General features: G+C 39.9%; 1 long non-coding RNA gene across 1 annotated transcript; it reads right to left on the minus strand.

Moving 5' to 3' along the window:
• Window positions 1-2822: 2822 nt before the first annotated feature.
• Window positions 2823-13237, minus strand: LOC116786441. Its single transcript, XR_004356932.1, has 3 exons — window positions 13057-13237; window positions 3741-3894; window positions 2823-3133 (listed from the first exon to the last, which is right to left on the minus strand). It is a non-coding gene; the product is annotated as an uncharacterized LOC116786441 (long non-coding RNA).
• Between the last annotated feature and the right edge of the window lie 221 nt (window positions 13238-13458).

Raw genomic sequence — 13458 nt, forward strand, 5'->3', positions numbered from 1 at the left:
GTCATTTGGACCTTCAGTTCATTTCAGCACACGCATTTTTGCTGTGTGTTATGGTACAGTAGGAAGCACCCAGCAGTCGCATGGCAAACAACAAGGCTTGCAATTGCATTTTCACAAAGCTGTTCTCATGGTCCCAAGGGTTTTCTAATTGTACAGACAGCAAATATCTGCCATTACACTCTATGCAACAGTGCTGTTTTCTGCTAAAGGCGAAACATCTCCTGAAGTGAGCAGGGAGCCTGATGATGCTTGATTAGCTGTCTAGCTTGTGTTTTGCATGAAGCAAAACTCCCTGTTGCAAAACTCCATGGCTTTCATCTGCTGCATCTGGGGCACCAGACACAACTTAGACTCCATGGCAGCAAAACACGTGCAGCACAAGAAAAATAGCCAGCTCCTGTGAATGATAAGGATAGGGGCCTCCACTGTGCATGTAACGTGACATGCCCTGCATAATACTCTGTGCATATTGGGTATGCACAGAGAAAGAAAAGTTTCTGAAAGATCATCACACATCTTCAGACTCTGGGCTGAGCTAATGGCTGGTGCTCTGAATGCTAGCATAATTTTTTGGTTTTTTTTTTTGTTTATATCTCAGACTGTTATCAATAACTGTTCATTTTCTACGTGGTAGATCCATGGAGCTTTTAAACATGTAAAACACCATCACTGAAGAAACCAAGGGTGTTCACACAAGTGTCTCACTCAATACCAGACTTGCAACAACTCTGACTTGAAATGGCTGCAAATAAAAGCACCAGGAGAGACAGAAAACCAAAAAGCAAACCCTCTCCCATTCATGGGAACAAAGGTATTTTCTGCCAGATACTTTTGTGAGAGCTGAAGTGATCCCTCACGGATCAAATAAAATACACCTTTAAGGAATTCTAAATGCACGCGTGTATTCGCTTTCAGTCTCGGTGTAATGGTGGCAGTCGAGCCGTCACAATAAGCTACCCGTTGTTAACCGCCACTCAATCATCAGAGCCACCTGATGTGCCTCTGTGTAGCCTTTTAGTTCTCACTGCTGCGATGGCTTGTTACTTAAAAGAAAGCCACTGAAGGGAATATGACTGCCAGAAGAATAAGACACTCTTACTTCTGTTCCAATTACCACAGTGCGCAAAAAAAAAAAAATTGTTGTATTAAAAAGAAAAGGCAAGAATTAAAAAAACTAATAACGTGAAGAAGAAGCTGGAATATATCCAACAAAACATTTCTCTGTCAGAAGATAAGACTCAGCTAAAATCAGAATACACTTTGGAAAATGTGTCAGTCCTGATAACGTTTTTTTGAGAGGCTGGTTAACTCTCCAGTAATTGTTGGAATTGAAATAGCATGGATTTTTTTTCTGTGCTCTGTTCCTATTGATTTCGAAAGTTGATTCAGCCTGTGTAACTCGCTTAGAAGCATGCCTCTGGTATGAAATGCTCCTGGACTATTGTTGTTGGACACAAATAGAAACACAGGCTAGCTTCCCTATATGCTCTTCCATTAATTATTCTGGTCCACCGCTTTGCACCTTGTATACGTATTTAGGCTGAAATAAAACAAATTAGTAAGAAACAAATCACTCTGAAATTAGAGAGGAGCAAGGCAGAGCAGAGCCTGTTCCCTGGAGACTAAACCACAGATACTTCAACATAGTGGTAAGTTTTAAATTTTTGTTCCATATTTGTTATTGGTATGATTCTTAATTGTACATTTTCTTTTTTTTCTGTCACTCAGCAAAAAAGAGACTCCTTGAAAAACTTCTTTTAAAAAGCATTCCTTCTTTGCTACTTCAAATAAATGAAAGCCTAAAATTTTGGCCTGAATTTTCTTTCCAGTAAAAATTATTTCTTTAAATTAAAACCATGAAAATGGTACAGAGGCAAAAAATATTTGGCTCATCAATATGTTTTAATAAGATATGCTATAAATTTTCAGTTCACTGTGGCATACACTTTTAGGGAGAAGCGTGGCTTTTGTTTAGCCAGTTGCCTAAAGTTTCAAAAAAAGCAAAGAAAATCATGTTGAAGTCAGATCACCAAATACAATAGCCTGATTACAGTAGCACTAATACAATACAATAGCACTAATTTACCTAAATACAATAGAGCTAATGATTTTGGCATTCCTGTAAAAGGAGGGTATTTGTGTTGATGTGGCCAGACTACTTTAAAGGAAAATCTCGTCCTATCTTTAGTTTTCCTGTTTAGTAAACAGATGAAGTAATATTCTGAATATGTACCTAGTGGCTTTTATAACATTTCACAAACTAATCAGAGAACAAACACTACATGGGTTTAGACAGTCATCACAAAGCTGGTGAAAGGCAGGTGTGCAACTAATTGTAACCAGAAAATCGACGTGTTGTCTTCCAACACTGAGATTTTTATTTCTGTTGCAACTTTCTGCTTGTCTATTGTTGGTGCCAATCCCACATCTAGTGAGCAAGCCCAACTTCCAAGCAAAAAAGCTTTCAGTTGCCACCCCACCGAGGTCTTGGTACAGCATCTCCCTAGGCCAATATGCAGAACTAAATCCAACAGGGTGGAAATTGTCCTTAGTATCAGAATTAAGCATGCTCTAGCTGCTCATGAAGCCTTACCCACTCTTGACGGAAAACTGTGTGCCGTCTATCGGAATCAACTCCAAATTTGTCAAAGGGTAATTATTATTATTAAATTCTATTTATATTAATTATTATAGTAATAAAGACATGGTATTATCTTACACATATTAATTACATTATAATTCATTGAAATAATGGATCAAAATTTTTATATATTATTTAAATAAATTATTGTATGGGATTTAAATAAACAAGTATTAAGAAAATATTTTTAAACCCTGGACACCAGCAGCTTATGCTCTGTCTGTCTGGCTGCACTGGTAGCATCCACTCAAGACCTGGCTGTCCAAAGGCCGTTTTTCTCCTGGTCGTTGTTTCTGCTTGGCTCAGTGGCACACTAACCCACGCTGACCCACCCCCTGCACTGGGGAGAAGCACTTAAGGATGGCTTGCACGGGGGAAGACTTTCTGCGAGCTTCTGAAAGTGTACAGTGTCCACAGTGCTCCCTTTGCTCCCTCTACTGGGCAATCCATTTGAGCGTCTGAAAATCATCGCAGAGTCCAAACTTGGCCTCACTGCTAAAATTAAAAGCACACATTAAAACACCTTCTTTTAAATTCAAAGGGAGGTTTGCTGAAACATTTCTGGTGATGAGAGAGAAACTTGCCCGCTACCAGCCGGCGCACGGGCAGAGGAAACTGCTCTCGAGTTTTTAACTAGCAGGAAAGGGAAAGCGCTGAGCCTTCAAGAACAGCTGCTGCTCAGATCCTGTTTCCACGGCTCTGGGGATAGCTTTAAGTATTTCTGCTATCCTCATTAGCAGAAATATGCAAAACACAGCCTACTCTTTATGCGCGGGGGATGTTAGAGAGTTTAGGCAAAAAAACTACCTGGGAAACTGGGAAAAAAAGGATGGATGGGGGAAGTGGAGAAGGGTCTCCCTCTTCCCTTCTAAATTCCTTCCCTCTGCTGTAGTTGACAACAGGACTCAGAAAGTTGCTTTTGAAAACCACAGATGTAATCTACCTGGTAACATTAGGGACAAGGATGAGATGATAAAGATGATTTACCTTAAAAGTGAATGTAAGCATAAGACAGTAGGTAGGGAGCCACTTAAATTCTTCCCAGGGGCATTATGGTTTAAAAAGTGATACTTAGAATAAAAATAATGCTTATAATTACCTCATAATCTGGTAAGTGTGTAATAATCTTTGCAGCATCCCTGGTAGGCAGGAAGCTGTTACCAGTCCAGATCCACAGAAGACAAAACTAAGGCAGGAGTATCAAGAAGTAGGCGCTCTGATTTGTGATTTCAGCTATCCTCATCTGCTGCAGCCTTTAGAAAAAACAGATAATGGCTCATTGTGTCTCTATTTATGAGAGCTACAGTGTTTTCCAGAGTGGTAAGACCTCATAGTAGTGGGTGCCCTTTGCCCAGCAGTTTAGGACATGGCACTATTACAAAGACTCACTGCCCTTTAGAACCATGCTAACAGTTTTAAGTGAAAGACAAAATCTTACAGGCTCCCTGTAACCCATGTCCCTGCTCAAGCATTGCAGGCCATCTGTTCCATCAACCACACATTAATGGGAGACATCCTGTGCCTGGGAAAACCAGGACACATTAAGGACAAGTTGACATCTCTGATTCAGAATTTCCTCTCTGAGCTTCAAGACATATCTTTGGTGCTCTGGTAACCTTGAAGTTAGACAGGTGCTATCACAAATACTCTCCTCATTTTCTTCTCCAAGTAAACCACAAATACTGTAGTGATCCATTTTGGATCTGTAAGCTATGGTATGTACAAATCTTAAACTGACTGATTTTTGAGTCAAAAGCTTATCCTCATGAGCAGTTTCAGTGGGGCAGCAGACCAGGAGACTCACAGTAATCACTTGTGTATTCAAGCCTCAATTTCAGAGGAAGGGACGCAGCAGAACCATGGGCTCACTGGAGGTAACTGGGACTTCCAGAAGACCCAGTTCTGTCCCTGCAGTTGTGCCCCTTCACACCCACCCTGCTCTCTTTATGGAGTCAGAGTCAGATCCTGTTTTAATAATTATAGGTAGAAGATACACAAAGGCTATTATTGTCTTCACTACAACAACAATGGAGACTTGTTATAATCAAATGATGGATTCAAAACCACTGTTTAAAATCAAATGGGCACACTGAAGAGGAGAATCAGTGTAGGGGCAGGAGAGTGGGTAGAAACAGGAACAGCAAAAACAATGTTGTGACTCAGCTGTAAAGCTACAGCATGACTTAGGTGAGAGGGGCCCAGGTGGCTGATAGGTGCAAGGGAATGGAGAAAGGTACCTTGTCCTGGAGCCTCCCACTGGGCTGGATTCCCCATCCCACTGTGGCATGCAGCCACTGCCCCTCCCAGTGCCACCATCAAATTCATCCCTTGCCACCTCGTGGCTGTGTCTGGTCTGTCTGATGGGGTTTGCAGTCTTGCTGCAGGCTTTTTTTCAGGACAAGATCTGCTTTAAAAGCAGAATCCAGTCCTAAGCTCTCCCAGAAGGAGGGTAGGAGGCAGGTACCCACTCTCCCTTAAAACTTGAAAATGCTGCTCCTTGAGACCTCAGAGGCACGGGGAGGACTCCCCTAAAGGCCTCCTTCTGAAACTGATCATGATATATAACTGTGCTGCTTCATCATTCTTCTCTCATTGAACTGAACTTCTCTAATCTCACCATACGAGTTAAAAAAAAGTAATCTCTTTAATCATTGTGACGGTTGTGGCCCAGTATGATTATAAGGCAGGATATGGATGTCACAGATATTGTAGGAGACCTGCATATATCTCGCGAACAAGATGACACCAGTGAAATTTATAGGCATGAAAATGCTGTCTTTGAAAGCCTTACTCTCACCTTCCAATAATTTAGTGAAACTCCAGGCTGTATGTGTAGCAGTGATTATGGAGTAAAGGCTTCATCCACTGGAGTGGATGAAGACAGAAGCTGTACAGACAGTTAAAGTGCCTGGACAGTCTCTTGAGAGATCCAGTTTGTGATTCATTTGGTTTACAAGAAACTGGAAACAACCCACAGAAGTGATTTACAAAATTTTTCGAAGATTGATAAAGCTACAGTATGCTGAGCTGTTGAACACCAGCAGCAATTTTTGTCCCAGACAGAGGATTAGAAACAGGTCTTAATGAGTTGTTTAAACATTTCAGTATTATATTTTTTATGCACATAATTAAATGAGAAAATAAAAGGCAAATATGAAATGATCTTAAAAAGAAAGAAACAATATGAAAGGTAAAGTGAATTATAGAGAAAGAAATTATATAGAAAAAATAATGACTAGAACAAAGTGATTCCCATACAACAGATAAACTCTCTGGTGCATTTCATCACTTTGTACTTGCAGACTATCTGTGAGTAGATCGTGACTTCTTCAGAGCTAATAACACTTAGAGCTCCTTTAATGAATTACTGATAACTTTCTAAGCTTCAGAACTTGATGTCTTTTTTTTTTCTTCTTTTCTTCTGTGCATGGAAAGTATTTGCTCTTTCTCTTGTAGCCCAAGAGAGCCCCAAAACCCACTGCAACACAGTTTCCTGTGGATTCCATGCTGTAAGCATTTACTGTAATGTCCGTGGGCAAGAAGTTGCTGAAGCCTGGTCTAATGCTTCTGCATCTGAGAACAATCTGGTTTGGTACTCAAGGAAGTACCAAAAAGCTGCAACTGGCGCTTTTCTTATATCCAGGTTGTTTCTAATGGCTTTCTTCTGTGCCGTGGCCCTGATGACTGATGAAGTGTCGACTCATCCTCAAATCACCTTCATTTAGCCATTCCCAGTGAGACCAATTGCCTCCTTCCACAGACACTGTAGAAAATTAAAAGCTTGGAGAATTCTGCCATGTGTGGGATATGCTTAAGAGGGGTCAAAAAGGTTCAGAAATTTTGGAGAGCAAGGGAGCATAGATGAGTTGCGTGACTGCCTAGCCTTTCTTTTCACAGGAAAATATAATCATAAAGAAATTATCAAATTATAATTATCATTAACCACTTGCAAAGGAATACTTAAAAGGAAGTGGCTGAAACACAGGCATTGTATGAAAATGTTCTCCTATGTCTAGTATAATAATCAAATAAAGCTTCTCATAACTTCAGTGGAAGCGAGTTGGCAAGGCAGGCTGAATGTGTCCCTTGGTACAGCCCAAGATGCAATTACAGCATGCAGTAAAACTGGTGGAGATGAAAACCAAATATTTTTCTCACCCCAATATTAACTTGAATACAAAAAGCTGTGGTGTCTTTCTATTCTCTAGATATATTAATTTAAGAAACTGCTGCAAAACATTGTCAAAAAACCATTTTTGTTTTTCCAGCAGATCTGCTACAATATTTTAGAACCGGTATTTGGTGCCTTCCTACAAAGCCATGTGGATTCCTTCTCAGTGATTTATCTCTCTTACCTAAGCAGACAATGCTTTAGTTCTCACTATCATAAGAGTCTTGAGCTGTCTTTTTGCCTAATTGGCCGCTGATCTTGTAATCATTCTTGCTGCCAATCGTGCTATGCTCCATTGATTTCAACACAGCTTTGCTCATAGCCTCAGCTGCAGGATTAGAGTTTATAGGACTCTCATATGTAGACAGTTGAAAAACACCAATTATTTTTCATAGGAATTGTTTTCTTCTTAAAAAATACCAGTGAAAACAGCCTTCTTTGTTACCAATGAAAAATGAAAGTGAAAACAGAAAAAACTGACCAAAGCAATAAAAAAGCGCATTTCCCCCATCTTGTTTGCTGTAAATTTTTTACCAGAAAATAGGGAAACAAGAATAAGACCCTTCTGATGAAAGCCCATTTCACACAATCTTCTTTTGAGTGAAAAGTTACCACTTAACTTCTCTAAATAAGGCCACAGGACAGCTGTAGGGCACAAAAGATCTGGACCATAGTTACATTCAGCAGTGCAAATGGTAATCCCTTTAGATCTTCGCTTACTAAACCACACTGCAGTGCTACAACTATGGAAAACCCTTGAGGAAAGCAAGAGTTCCTAAAATATCTCTCTCATGTGATGAGAGTCTTTTTTTGGCAGCCTCTCATTAAGACCTGCCCAGGCTCCTTCTTGCTTGCTTTGCAGGTTTGGGAGAGATCATAGTCAATACTTGCTGCAATTTGATTGGAAGACTATCAGGCTCAAAGTAATTCTTTCAGTGACAACTCTCAAACCTTTGAGATCAAAGGTGCTGACTGAAGTTGGTTTTCACATCGAGATTACAACATTATTTGATTTCATAGTAGTGTAGTCCCCAGAGAAGACATGAGTTGATTATGCAGTAATTCCAGGAGTGCCTCAAATCTCTCAGGGAGAGATGAATTCCATAAAACCAATTTTAAAGAAAGGACAATTGACCCTAGTGGCATTTTTTGTTGGTGGTGTGCTCTTATTTTTTTTTTTAGGAAAACTGCAAGTCCTATTAAGATACCGTGCAAATAATTGAGTCTGACAGCCTGTGGCTTCAACAAGCTCTCTGTTGGGGGTGGGGAGGAAGTCTAGAAGCCAGCTGAGGGCTAGATTGTGGATCACAGACCTTGCACTCCTGTTTGAAAGGTACATTACAAAAACAAAGGCAACAAGCAGCTTACCAGGCTCCAGGGAAGACCCTAAGGCATTTTGCTGCGAGTCTACAGGCAAGTTCATGCTACTGCATGTGGTGTGGGATATAGGTGCAAGTTTATGAATGGAGACAACTAAAAGTGGGACTCAGAGTTGTTTAATAACTCAATCACAGCTTAGAAAGCCATGTATGAACAGTGTTAGGTCAAGTTAAAGACTAGCAAAGGATATAATCCAGCAATGAAGACTTCCATGCCAAGAACTGCTGTATGGCAGAAATCACCAATACATGCTTCATGTTGTAAAATTTTCCTTACCAGAGGAATGGAAATAATATTTCCCCAACCTATTGTTGTGGCAGCATGCGGGCACAACTTTTTCTGTAGAAAAAGGTGGGTAAGGCAGAAAGAACATCTAGCCCAAAACTAGACTTTTTTTATGAGTCTATAGATCTCCTCTTGGGCAGGCAGTAATGGAACAATACTCCCATTAGCAGAGGCATTGCTATTTATAAATGTTTATTCTGTATTATATTTCTAAATTGTATTTAGAAATCATTGTTAAAAAGCAAGTATGTAATAAATTTCTGCATTATTTTTGAAATTCCTTTGATCATATATTGTTTTCAGAACATGAAGGCAGATAGACATCTGGCCTGGAGGAGTAAAATGGCACAAACAACTTTTTGAAGTATAACTATTTCCAATTATTGATGTTAAAAAAACCCCAAATCCAACCAAATGTTAAATCTTCCTGAAATGCTGGTTCTAAAATTAAGCCATAAGCAGACACTGTGCATGGCAGAATCCTGGGTCAATTGGGCTGTGTGTGCAAAGAAATGACCAACTTTCCTGTTCCAGCTCATAAACTGGAAAGAGATCTGTTTTCTCAAAGGATGGTCTGAGGCTACCAAAATGCCTCTTTTTACAAGCAACATATGATATGAGAGACCTAACACCTGAATATTAGAAAAGAAGCTAACTGAATGTTCCTCAACACATCCATGTATCCAGCATCTCAGGCTTTTGTAAAAATAATTGGAAAATGCAAATGTTTGTGAATCGCACAAACTACACATTATACAATCTTTAATTTCCTTTTGAGAAACAAATACTTTGAAAGAAAGGAAGTAATGCTTCTGAAGGAGTATAAAAAGCATCAGGTGCTTTTGCACTTAAGTGTGCTGCTTCCAGAATCAAAACCTATCAACTCTAGTTTTCAAAAAACAAGATCACTTTGAGAATCTGGTCAGAGAGCTATTAAAACCAAAGAAACTTTTAGAAGCACAGTGACTGAGGTGTTATCACTCTCAGGTACATGTGGCCAATATTCAACCAGATTCTGACACCTTCACTGTACCATCCAATTCTGCAGAATTAACAGTGCACGTAACAGTTCTTTTCCAGGACTGGAAAAGAACTCCTTTTTTATTTTTTTTTTTTTTTAGAGACAAAATCCAAAACAGGTTTGCACTTTTTTTTTTTTTATTTAGCAGTTGCCAAAATATGTTGCCAACAGGCCATTCTGTAACTGAGACCCAAGGCAGCAGAAGACAGCAGACAGTTTCTCTGGAAAATAAGACAGTAAACAAGCAAGAGAAGAATCAGAAACTAATTTCTTCTGTTATATTGCTGAGAAGTCTGTCTTTTGCACGTAGCTTTCAAAAATTTAACAATTCTCTAATGAAAGAGGGAATTGTTTGTGAGCAGGAAAGCTCTAATATTACAAAAGGAACTGTTGGGAAAGGCAGACGAAAACTCAGAGAAATGCCTCCAAATAGCAATGGCTGGTGAAATATTAGGAAATATTAGGGAAAGACAAGACAACAGCAATCACTGTTGTGGGGCACTGTGACAAGGCGTGCCAGCTGTGAAAAGCAGCATACATGACCATCCAAGGTGAAGCTGTCAGGACAAGGTTGCCAGGTAGTAAAGACAGAAGAAGCAGTGGGCAGCCAATGGAAGGATCAACAACCCAAGTCTTCAGTTAACAGGTAAGGTGTCAAGGTTGACATTGAGCCAGGACACTGTTTTAGGAGGCAACCACTGTACTTGTAATGCATTGTGCCCCTTAGTAGGGTGGAAGCATTTCCTTGAAACCTTCAGGGAAAAAGGGTAAGTACAAACACACATGCCCCCCTTGAGGTATATGACATCCAGCAGGTTTGAAAACTAGCAATTGTGGTCATATACTTAAACTGCATAATCCTACAGACATGTGAAGTCACCACCGAAGACACTGCCCTTACCATGTCATGAAAGATGTGGTGGCCAACAGACAGTTTGGCTAAAGCAGCACTGACCAAACAAAAGTTTGTAGAAAACACTAAGTAATGAGTCTGGGAGCTTGGAGCTAAAACATAGTTGCATTTATAACAGTCTCACAAACTGTTCTTTTCATAGCCAAAAGGGATTCTTTTGGTCTATTTATTTGTTTTTAAAAACAATGGAGCCCTCTCCTGTTACTCCACATGTGGTATGTGAAACAAACATTGAATAGAGTATTTAAAAATAAGTACACATTTTTAACAATATGTGTACTTTATTATGCCAAAACTGGCATTTTGGCAATGTGTTGATTTTAACATAGCAATGTGGAGTACCAAAGCACTCAGGATGTGTCTTTGGAAGCAACTTGACCAAAAAGAATAAAGATTTCTAGAGGTCATTTTACCTCTGCCCTAAAAAGCCTACCACTGCTTATATTTACTGTGTTCAGTCTCCAGATGAGTTGCCTGTTTCCTCTCTAGACACTAAGACCTGCCTTCATCAAATTATTTTCTTGGTTACTTTTTTTGCAGTGCTGTGGAAATCTATTGGGGTGAACATCTGTTTTAGAAAAAAGGATGAAATTTGACCTTGTCTGTCTTACTGAATTGTGCTTTGGTATCCCAGTTTTTTTTTCTGTGACTTCACTTCTTAACCTTGTTTCTCCCTGGCTACCCACCTCCATGTGGTTTTTCCTTGGAGATGGTATTGTGGAATCAAAGCACTACCTCAGAAATTTCTGCAGTCGGGTTTTGAGAAAGGCTTTTTTGGTGACATATACAGTGAAATAAAAATCACGTATTACTGACGGGGATTTTTTTTTACCTGGTGGCACCAGGAGATGTTTGCAGAGACTGACAGTGTCTGAATACTTATCTTTTACTGCAGGTATGGCCTTGAAAAGTCTTGATTTTGTGTCAGCTTTGATTAAGCATGGCTTGTCTCTCTTACATGAGACTTTGTGACAGGTTTTCTGTCTTCCCAGCATGCTTGTTGTAGGTGTTCTCAAAAACTGGTGTCTCTAATCTTCCCTTCACTTATTCTTATTGGTAACATGGATGAAAACATCCCTCTTTTATTTTGCAAGGCACTAAGGAAAACACTCATATTCTGCTTAATGCTTACAGATGGAAAGATTATATAGTATCCTACAGGGAACAATTCTCAGTCCTTTGCTTCCAGTGTGTTTTCTTGCTATGTTCCCATATAACTCTTTTCCTCTGTCCAGGAAAGACCAATGCTCAGGACAAGATCTCCCATCGGCTTTTCTTTAACAGTTAAACTCATCAAAGCAATTTCCCAGAAAAGTGCTAACAAAACAAAATGATGACCTACGTGTGGTATCATGATAGCAATAGTCACAGTCAGATAGTTTACTGTACATGAACGTTTTCATATTTGCTCTTCCCTTCAATAAAAGCTTTAGGAAACATCATGAGCAGAAAAAGCAATGAAAGTTTAGCCAAGCTAAGTTAAGTTTAGTTTAGTCTGGTTTAGTTTAGCATCAAAAAGGCTGTATAACTCTGATGAGCCTCTGTGACCCTCTCAGCAAGCAGTTGGAACCCTAGGGGGCATTTTGCCTGAAAGCCTGGGGGAAGGAAACAGTTATGTTGTGTCTTCAGTAATGCCCTGCTGAACAGTGGCTTTTCCCAACTCCATGGCATCTTGATGACCTTCTGCATTGAACAAATGTGCCCCTCTTGGCATGCTGGACCCTATGCTTTCACTCTGGCTTGCCCAGATGTCCTGAAGAATGCTTGCATGGGTGACCTCCTGCCTACAGGAGGAGTCCTGTGCTCAAACACACAGGAGGGCAATACTTGCAGGAGTTGCACACATAGTGAGCAAGAGCACTGTCCCAGCAGTAGGCCATCTTCAGATGGAACCCATGTTTCTCTGCGTTTTTGGCAGACACCTCCCCTGCTTTGCAGACAGTATTGAAAAGATGGTAAACAGCCCTCTCTTCAAGTGTTCAAATACCTGGCAGGACTAGTCCCCAGTGATGTCCTAGAGATGCTAGTTGAGCAAGAGAAGCCAAAAAGCCAAGAAGACCAAGAAGCCTTGCCCTTCCCTCCTGCATTTAAACTTCAAGTTTTGCACAGCTTAAAGGGTAGGCATCAGCCCCCCACCCAGCAGCAATCTGCATTGCTTTACTGACTGCACTGGAGCTCAGGTGTAAGACCAAGGGTCTAGCCTTTGTTTTTCTGTTACTGTACCAACTTATTCAGAATGTTGACTTTAATAGCTGAAGAATGGATTGATACATGTCCATCTACCCACTACAGATTAAAAAAGCAAACCATAAAAACACAGCCTGGTCTTGCTGAAGTCAATGCACAGAAAACCTTGCATCAAATACATTAAGGAAGCAGTTAGGCTGACAAAAAAACCATTTTGTTCAGATAAAAGTTGGGTCTAGCAGTCTGATTTTGACTCAAAGCATGCATTTAAACTGAAAAATTACTTTTTCCTTTGAGCTTACACCTTAATATTTCCCACCTTTAAGAAAAAAGAATGGAATTAATAAACTTTGCAATATGGGGAATTCAGATTTTGATACTTTTCTCTGCAAGAAATACAGACATATGAGAAAACACAGATATTAGCACAAGTTAAACCTTGGAGAAGTGATACCAACCTGCTTCCTGCTCCTGATAACTGAGATGTAGGAAGGAATTTCTTTCTTACACAGATGTTGTTTTTCAGGAGCTTTCCACATGGACTCGGATTGCTTGCTGGGCAGAGATTACCAGCATTTTGCATCACTTCTTAGTGGTTATGGACTGATGACTTTCAGGACATGATGTAAAATGCCATTGCTCTTTCCTCGGGCTACTAGAGAATAGGAAAGATAGATTGATGACTGTTGTTGGATGTGTTTAGACATCTCCTGTTTATCTTTCTAGCTACTTTTTTTTCCTCTCTATGAAGATAGCAGCAAAATTTTTGGTTTAAATGTCTGTCTGGAGCAGCTAGAGGCAAGGACTTTCCCCAGTAGTGTGTCAATACAAGCAAAGAAATAATAAATATCCAATTTTGG

This window comes from Chiroxiphia lanceolata, chromosome 4, assembly GCF_009829145.1.
Source record: "Chiroxiphia lanceolata isolate bChiLan1 chromosome 4, bChiLan1.pri, whole genome shotgun sequence".
Classification (NCBI taxonomy): domain Eukaryota; kingdom Metazoa; phylum Chordata; class Aves; order Passeriformes; family Pipridae; genus Chiroxiphia; species Chiroxiphia lanceolata.